This window comes from Adiantum capillus-veneris, chromosome 29, assembly GCF_014529385.1.
Source record: "Adiantum capillus-veneris isolate H3 chromosome 29, ASM1452938v2, whole genome shotgun sequence".
Lineage (NCBI taxonomy): Eukaryota > Viridiplantae > Streptophyta > Polypodiopsida > Polypodiales > Pteridaceae > Adiantum > Adiantum capillus-veneris.
The window spans coordinates 32,297,997-32,308,268 of NC_140959.1; positions in this window are offsets into that span (position 1 = coordinate 32,297,997).

The following is a 10,272-nucleotide window of genomic DNA, read 5'->3' on the forward strand; positions in this document are numbered from 1 at the left end:
TTGCCTCGTTTAAAGACGGAGGAAGAGGATCCAAAAAAACACGCAAACATTCCAAGTGGGAAAGGTTCTCTCTTGATTTTGGATAGGGAATTTCAAGCCATAGTCAACAACAATTGTCTACTCAATGCTCCCATCATGGGCAAATGGGTGGATATGTATGTGGAGGTGCGTACAACGAGAGAAAGGGAGAGGGAAGCATGGAAGAGGTCGCATGGCGGTAGGCGAGCACCTCCATTTCCTAAAGAGCTTGCCAAATACCCTGATCTAATTCCAGTTGTGGGTGGATACACAATGCCATGACCAAGGCCAAGGCACAAGGAGAACAAATAAGCCCTAAAGAATGGGAGTACGCGCGAGGATGTCTACCAAGGATAATATACTCAATGTGTTTAGTGTGTGTGTGCGAGTGTGTGTGTGTGTGTGTGGGTGTGTGGGTGTGTGTATGTGTGTCACCTCTCTCTCTCTCTCATCTATCTTGATTGGTTTTTGCAGGCCTTCACATTAAACTCTATGTGGTTCGAAGGACGTCATTTTCGAACCCGCAAGATAGATGAGCGTCGAACCACTCACGATAGTGGAGTTATGGGCAACTTTGACACGACAACACAAGAGGTGAGGGAATGTGGAATAATATAAAGGATAATCAAAGTGGATTTCAGACCATTTCACAAATATCTCTTTGACTGCTGATGGTTTGCGGGTGAGGTTAAGAGACATGAGAATGGACTCTATATGGTAGATTCCGGGAAATTTCATCGCGGGAAGACCGACAACTTGGTGCAACCTAGTAGTTGTGAGCAGGTAAAGTCCATGTGCAACTCACTAAAACATTATATGATACATACAAAACTACATTCATGTTGTTGTTTGCTCTATGACCTACAGGTGTTTTATGTGCCTTGTATGTATCGAAGAAGACTATGGTATGTTATTCCAGTCACACCATGGAGCAGATCTATCTTTGCAGATATGAACATAGAGACTTTGACAGATCCCACCATACCATCTCAAGAAGACGCCAATGACGATGATGCAGTTGAGGTCGAGGAGAACCAACCATTCCCAATAACCAACCATAGTGAGGAGGAGGACGAGGATGGAGAGGATGATGATGATTCAATAGGAGAGGCTATAGAGGATGAATCAATAGATTTATTTGTTGATTTAACTACCATGGGGTTGGACATGGATGTAAGCACTTGTAGAGATCTCTTGGAGGATGAAAATTAATAAATATCTTTTGGATTTTGACTTCTTTCTCTACTTATGCTGTACAAAAGGGCTATTTGTTTATGAACGCAAGACAATACAATTTTGATCATCGTTCTCTTGCCATTTCCATATGAATGCATAGTTGACATAAGATTTTGAGGTGGAAACAAAATATTTTTGTTTATAGAATCTCATGGAGTACAAATGAGCAGAGTAGGAGAATCATACCAATAGATGAGTCAAGCAAAGAGAAGAGAGGTACTAAAAATCCCAATGAGAGAATGGGATTTCTTAAACTCCGTGCAAAAAGGGGGTGACAATACAATTTTGATCATCGTTCGCTTGCCATTTCCATATGAATGCATAGTTGACATAAGATTTTGAAGTGGAAACAAAATATTTTTTGATATAGAATCTCATGGAGTACAAATGAGTAGAGTAGGAGAATCATACCAATAGATGAGGCAGGCAAAGAGAAGAGAGGTACTAAAAATCCCAATGAGAATGGGATTTCTTACACTCCATGCAAAAAGGGGGTACCAATTTTTGAAAAGTAACAAAATAGAATAGGATATATAGAAAGGGAAAAGTGGGAGAGGAATGGGCCACTTGGATTCTTTTCCGGTTGCGGTAATTTCGGCGGTTATGATGGCGGTAATAAATGCGTTAATACTCGCGGTAAAACTGGGAAACGCGCCAACGGGTCTGCACCATACAATCTCTCTCTTTCTTGCAGCTCTCTCTCTCCTCTTATGCGGTAATGTTGTGCGGTAACAGCACCATTCTCCTATAGTGATTCTTGCTGAGAATTAAGCATTATCTTGACACACACAAAGTTCATTAGTAAAAAATTGACCGTCAATTTCATTCGAAGTGAATCAAATTAGGTGCAAAGTGTAGGTCAATTAATTTACACACCTAATTTTAGCAAATAATTAGCACACATTGAACCACATTAATCAATCAAGAATTGACATGATCAAGTGAGTGCACTTAGTTCCTAATCACACTCCAAGCTATTCTTTTGCTCCACGCAAAGACGCGTCATTGCACACACAAGTGTGTGCACCATCAAATCGGCTCCAAAATTGACCATTGTAGTCCAAAAATCAAACACTCAAATCATCAAATTAGGCATAAATTAGCACAATTAACTTGATTACAGTGATGATTCCACCCCTTATGAGGGTATTAATCATACATTGCACAACAAATGTTAGTGGTTAGGTTAGAAAAGTTAGTAAAAAAATAGTAAACATTAGCATGAAAGCATGAAAATGAAGCGAAATTAGTAAGGGTTAGTATGAAACTAGTGAATTGGGGGTTTGGGGTATTCATAACTCAAAAATTAGCTTCAACTACTTGCTCAACACATCAAATCAAACCAAAATTGAGTTACACACACTCAAAACCAGTGTACTGGTCATGGATAATGATCTTCATGGACTCATGGAATGTGTGTCACTTTGTGAGAAACTGTGTGTGTGTGATTTCATATCGTGCATCTTTTTTGGTAGAGTAGCTGGCAGTAGCGGAGTCAACGTCATCGACCCCAAACTAGCGCCCGTGTGTGTGTGTGGTAGCAAGTGAGGGTGCGAAGGGGTGGGCAACTACCGCAACAAAAAGTGGTGCAGTAGGAATTATTGCATGGAGCTGCAAACAGGTCGGCCATGGCGGGTGGGTCACAAGAGTTCAAAAAGGGTTTTGTCACCGTGTGTGAGCTCGCAAGTAGCACCAACAGTGGCGGTATATATTGCAAAGATTCCAAGCACAAGCTAATTGTTTTCTCGTTTTGGGTGTGTGTGTATTTATTGGAAGCGAGTCAAGCAAGCATTTTTTTGGATTTGTAGGTAGCGTGTGTGCCGACGAAGCATGTGTGTGAGGAATTTGAATTAACTTTTTTTAAAATTATTATATATATATATATATATATATATATATATATATATATAATATATATATATATATATATATATATAATATATATATATATATATATATAATATATATATATATATATATATATATGTATGTATTTTTAAAGCTCACTTAGGGGGCATTGCCACCATTCCTTTGAGCGCAATTGTCATGATTCATGGCTCCCTTAAATGATAATTCTCGCAATCCCTCTCACCACATAACCCCTATGCTCATGATCCTTTTAGAGCTAACACCTACCAACACATGCTTGTCCTTACTCTCAAATTTAACTCCCAATGCCACTCAAAATGAATTTTGACTGCAAAAAACATCTTGATCATAACATGCTTATTTCAATCCATTAAGTGCCAATATCTCAAAGCTATGTTCAAATTTTCAATTGATATCAAAAAATTGGTTACAAGCTCATAAAAATATCCACATTTCGGTCTACATTGAGCATTTATTAGCCATTTGTTATAATGCATATAAAAAATTCGATCCATTGATTATCAAAATGGGTAAACCATATGAAATTGATGCATCTTATACTCTATGAGGCATAGCATAGCTCACAACATATTGCACTAATTCTCCCATTTGAAAAACCATTCTCAATTGGCATCATTGCAATCTTAAATTGCTCATGTCTAATGGCCCTCATCATCCAAATTCAATTGAATTTGTTATATGGTTTCATGGCTATATATGAGTGAGTTTGAGTATATTTAAGCACACACATTAATGAATCCTTGCCATGTTCATCACATTGATCAATCATTAGCATGGCAATACAAGAAAATTTCAAAATTGAGCTTCAATTGAGTGACTTATCTCAATTATCAAAGGAAATTTTGTGACATGCACATCAATTATTTGGCCAATTCATCATAATCCATCAATATCACATTGCAATGTTCAAATTGAAAACTCAATCAAGCATAAGTGAATGCATGCATGCTCAATTTCTAAAAAATTAACACTATTTTGACCCAAATCAAGCAATGCACACACTCACAAATTTAGCACAAAAGATCAAATTTGGCTGAACGGGCAATGTATTTAGGCTTATACCTAATGATTGCACATACTTTTCATGCAAATTTCACAATCAAAACTCATTTGGGTGTCCCAATTGACCATCAATCATTGAAAATCAAGTGATCTTGGATGGGCACACACTCAAATTTTGCCCATTTTTTTGGCATTTAAGTTTATCCAATGATTGAATTAGCTTAACATACATATCATCTACATAATTTCATACTCATGTATCATCAATTTTATCAATTTCTATGCATACACACACTCAAGAATAGGTGCACACACACTTGGATTTTTTGGTAGTTTTTTCCCTCTTTGGTTCATATCACACACAATTATTTTTATGCACACACATGAATTCTTGATGAGAATTAAGCATTATCTTGACACACACAAAGTTCATTAGTCGAAAATTGACCATCAATTTCATTCGAACTGAATCAAATTAAGTGCAAAATGTATGTCAATTAATTTACACACCTAATTTTAGCAAATAATTAGCACATATTGAACCACATTAATCAATCAAAAATTGACATGAACAAGTGAGTGCACTTACATCATAATCACACTCCAAGCTATTCCTTTGCTCCACACGAAGATGCATCATTGCACACACAAGTGTGTGCACCATCAAATCGGCTCCAAAATTGACCATTGTAATCCAAAAATCAAGCACTCAAATCATCAAATTAGGCATAAATTAGCACAATTAACTTGATTAGAGTGATGATTCCACCCCTTATGAGGGTATTAATCATACATTGCACAACAAATGTTAGCGTTTAGGTTAGCAAAGTTAGTAAAAAAATAGTAAACATTAGCATGAAATGAGTCTAATTAGCATGGAAATGAAGTGGAATTAGTAAGGGTTAGTATGAAATTAGTGAATTGGGGGTGGAATTGGGGGTTTGGGGTATTCATAACTCAAAAATTAGCTTCAGTTACTTGCTCAATATCATCAAATCAAACCAAAATTGAGTTACACACACTCAAAACCCGTGAAATTAGTAATGAAATTACTATATTCTAAACATGTTATACTCACTAGGTTAGGTTATCGATCCTCGGCAAGGGCGCCAAATGTTGGGAGCAATCGTAGCATAGCCTAATCATCCCAAGACCAACAAAATTATCAATCTTAGGGTTGGCAACCTGGCTATGGCATGGAAGCGCGAGCAACGGATGTATCAAATCAGAGGACTCAAGAGTATGCTCATCCAATGCAATAGGATAGTCACTAGTCACTAACCCTAATCACATCATCAACCAAGCATCTCCTACACACACCAAAGTCCGACTTACCATAGACTAGAATCTCTAAACACACTGTAGACGGCTGGATAGTTCACTATGTGGGAACGTCTTCTTAGGAGATGGGCAGCAAATTACTTAGTAATTACTACAGTAAAACCGAAGTGTATAAATAGGGCCCATTACATTGTAATCGGGTTGGAAATTTTTATCATTTGGGTTAGCGCTTTGGCTACACTTGTACTTGAGAATCATTGGCAGTATTGTCGGTTGTACTCTCTTTGTAAATCATAGTCGCTGTAATCTCGATCTGTAATTCCAATCATGGTATATATTCCAGTTACACCTACTTCTTGTCCAGTCTTCTGAATCTGAACCTTATTTCCAGTACATAAGTCTAATTCTTATTCCAGTATCCAAATTCCAGTCTAGTTTTTGAATTCTTTCTAGTCTTCTGTCTGAAATCTTTCCACACTAGTAGTTGAAATCTTCTAACACTGGAATTAGCTGTCTGAAGAGATCAACTCCAATTCCATTTTGGCGATCACGGTGTTGATGGAAAGAATCTTCTCCCAGTTGGAAGTTTATGGCACCAAAATCCAGTCGTGGCCGAAAATCCACCATTCGTGTTGATCCCATTCCTGAGGAGTCAGGAAGAGAATCTGACCCCAAGCAAGAGAAGATGACTGACACTGAGGCTTAGGAGGAGCATAGTCAGGCTGATGAGGCGCAGGAATCACAGCACTCCAGTCATTCTCGACGCCGATGGGTAGAACGGGAAGCACGAAAACCCAAGAGTTCCAAGAGTTCTCGGTCCCGGAGAGATGAGGGGACCAAGGGAAGTAAAGGTAGTCATCGTACTTCTAGCAGACAAACCAAAGAAGACACTGACACTGAGACAGAGACATAGATTGATTCGGATGCTGACACTGACAATTTTAAGAAGATTCCCAAGTGCCATTCAGAATCCAAGAAGAGAAGTGACAGGATCAGTGGTAATCAAAATGATTACACAGCTTCCCTGAAAATTTCTTTTCCAATATTCAAGGGAGGGAAAAATAATGATCCAGACGTTCACATACAGGCTTTCGAGCAGTATGCTGAACTGAAAAATATTGATGAAGATGATTGGGGGGAATATTTTCCACAAACCTTGAAGGAGGCAGCAAGAAAATGGTATTACCATTATCTTGCTTGTCAGCTCAGATCATAAAACAAATTGCTTAAAGCCTTCAGGTTGGAATATTTTGACAACAGAGGGGATGAAGATGTTCTCTGTGAACTAGATTAGATCAAACAGAGAGATTTATCAGTCCGCAGTTATGTGGAAAAGATCAAGGAGCTAACCAGGCAGTTACAAGAACCGCCATCTGAGAAGAGGTTGAGGGCATGGTTTCTGAATGGGTTCAGAAGGAAAAAGCTTAGGGAACAAGAGGTACCAGCCCCTACCAAGAAATTCAATGATCTGGTCCAAAGGGAATTAAAGCTGGAACAGCAGGCCAAGAAGGAAAAGAGCCACAAGAAGCGAAGGACCAGTTGCAGTAGCTCTGCTACTGAACGTTCTGATTCGAGTGAAGTTTCCAGTAGCTCCGAGAGCAGCTCTAATGAACGAGCCAAGGAGAAGTCAAAGAAGGGATCTTGGACCAAGAAAATTGAAGAAATGGCTAGACAGATTTTCGAAATTAGTCACACAAGATAGCCAGTTTGGAAGATGGAGACTTGGTGTTCGAAATGAAAATCCAAGGACCATATCTCCAATGAATGTCCACGATGTACCTACTGTAAGGCTTTTGGTCATCCATGGAACAATTGTGGCATCAGAATCCACCACTTTAAGAAAGGCAAAGATCCGTCAGTGGTTGCCTACACTGAACCAGTGAAGGTAGAACCAGTCAAAGTAGTTCAAGACGAGAGACCATGTACCAGTGGTACTTGTCAGGGACATGGCTGATTCCAACCAGGTATGGGCAGAGGCAGAGGACGAGGAAACTTCCAGAATAGGAGCATGAACTGCTACACTTGTGAAAAGTATGGCCATTTTGAAACCCAATGCCCAGATACACCTGCAACTACTACTACTAAGGCTAAGGGACCACAACCAGTCCCAGTCAGGGTAGTTACTCGAAGCAAGGGTTTAGTCATTGAAGAAATTCCAGACACTTCAGAAGCACCAGTCAATCCTCCCAGCAGCAAGTGGGCTCAACAAAGAGAAATTTGGAAGGCCAAAGGTAAAGAGAAGGTAGTAGATGAGTGGCAAGAGCAGAGGGAACTAGCGGCTAGAATCACAAAGGATTTAGCCAAGAAGCTGCCAGAGCAGCTAGAAGGTTCCATCACTAATATGAAACCAGCACCATTCAAAATACGAATGGCAGATCATAGAGTGGTACAGGCGACGGGTATGATTGAAAACATGCAGATAAGAGTTGGGAGGGAGAAATTCAAAACCAGTTTCTTAGTTCTGGATGTGCAAGGGGCATATGGGATGCTACTAGGGCGCCCATGGTTGAGAACAACACATGCTGTTCATGACTATGCAAACCAAACATTAACCATAGAAAGGGCCAGTGGTGGCAGAATCCAAATCTAGACAAACAATACTAGGAGCTGGAGAAAGGAACTGAGGCCGAAGGAGTTATGTCAAAAGTACAGGGCCAAGAAGATCGAGAGAATTCTAGCAGCTATGAACATATTCCCTTTGGTAGATATTGACTTGCATGTAGTCTTTCTGAATAAAGAGCAGGCTAACAAGCAGAAAAGACAATTCCCTGATCAGTTTACGGAATTCAACATAGGGGAAAGAACATTTCAGCTAACTGGAAGGATGGTGGAACCAGTCGATACTGGTATGGTAGAGGAACCAGTACGTTCTAAAGAGTACCCAATAGATCAGAACACTGATTCAAAAATGAATGGACCATCCTAGGATTCTGCTGAAGAGTCGACCAAACAAAAAGGAGGCGGGCCAAATTGGTTGCCTCTAGACGACCAAGAAGTGGAAGAGTGGAACCTAGGATCGGAGGATAATCCTAGGATGATCAAGGTCAACAAGCACCTCAACCCGGAAATGAAGGAAAAGGCACGGAAAATATTCCAGAACTATAAAGATGTGTTTGCCTGGGGACATACAGATCTGAAGGGAGTGGATCCTGAAGTATGCCTGCACCGAATACCACTAAAGCCAGATGCTAGGCCAGTACGACTGCAAAGATACTGGATGAACCCCAACTATGCAAAGAAGGTCAAGGAGGAGATCGATAATCTTCTCAAGGCTGGGTTCATCATAGAAGTGGCAAGCAACGATTGGCTATTCCCCATAGTCGTAGTTCCCAAGAAGAATGGGAAATTGAGAGTTTGTGTCGACTATATGAAAGTAAATGCCCAAACTATCAAAGATGAAGTCGCGGAGCGGAGCGTGGGTCGACTCTCTCTCTCACACACACACACAGTGAGCTTACACAGTACACAGTACGCAGAGATCTGTTAGAAGGGTTATCTCCCAAATCCTTAGTATTCACAAAGAATATGTTAGTATATACAAAGAGTTAGAGGTAAGTGAGTTAGGCGGGCGGCCGGCCATATCCGCATAAGAGGCCACTTGGGCTTTAATCCCAACAACCTCCCACTTAAAGTCCAATGTGGCACTTTAAGTAACTGTAAATCTATGAACATAAATGTACAAAGATTTACATGGCTGCCATCTATCCAATGCCCAATAACTCACGACAATGCACAAAGCCCTCTCCTGGAAGTCCCTTTGTGAGTAGATCAGCAGGATTGTCCTTGGTGTGGATCTTCAGCAGTTGTATCTGCTTGTCTTCAAGTACTTCCCTAATGAAGTGATACTTCACATCAATATGCTTAGTCTTCGAATGGAACACTGGATTCTTTGCCAATTGTATAGCACTTTGACTATCACAATATAACTCTGGCATATCTGCATTGATTCCCAAGTCTGCAACCAATCTACCAAGCCAAATAGCTTCTTTGCATGCCTCATTTGCTGCAACATACTCAGCTTCTGTAGTAGACTGCGTAACACAATCTTGTAATCGAGATCGCCATGATATGGCACCTCCAGCCAATGTAAAGACATAGCCTGATGTAGATCTCCTCTTATCCAAGTCTCCTGCATAATCTGAGTCAGTGTATCCTCTGACACTCAAATCCTGACTACCATAGCATATGCGCATACTCTTTGTATGTTTTAAGTATCTCATGATACCTTTCACTGCCTCCCAATGTTTCTTGCCGGGATTTGACATATATCTGCTAACCACTCCCACTGCAAATGCAATATCCGGACGTGTAGCAATCATTGCATACATCAAACTACCCACTGCAGACGCATATGGAATCTTATCCATTTCAGCCTTTTCTTCCTCAGACACAGGACAATCTTGTTTGCTAAGTTTCACATATGGTGGCAATGGAACACTCAATGCCTTTCCCTTCTCCATATTGAAACGTTGCAAAACCTTGTCAATATACTCTGTTTGAGATAACCAAATCAACTTCTTTGATCTGTCTCTCTCAATGCGCATACCAAGTATATGACTTGCCTCACCCATGTCTTTCATGTCAAACGATTTTGCCATCTTTGACTTCAAAGCTGAAATTTCTTCCAAGTGTTTGCCAGCAATCAACATGTCATCCACATACAAAATAAGGATCAGCCAACTGCCATCCTTAGCCTTCTTTGTATATAGACAGTGATCGAACTCACTACGTTTGTAGCCTTGAGAAAGCATAAACTGGTGGAACTTATGGTACCATGCCCTCGGTGATTGTTTTAAGCCATAAAGACTCTTTAACAACTGGCATACCCAATGTTCCATGCCTTTC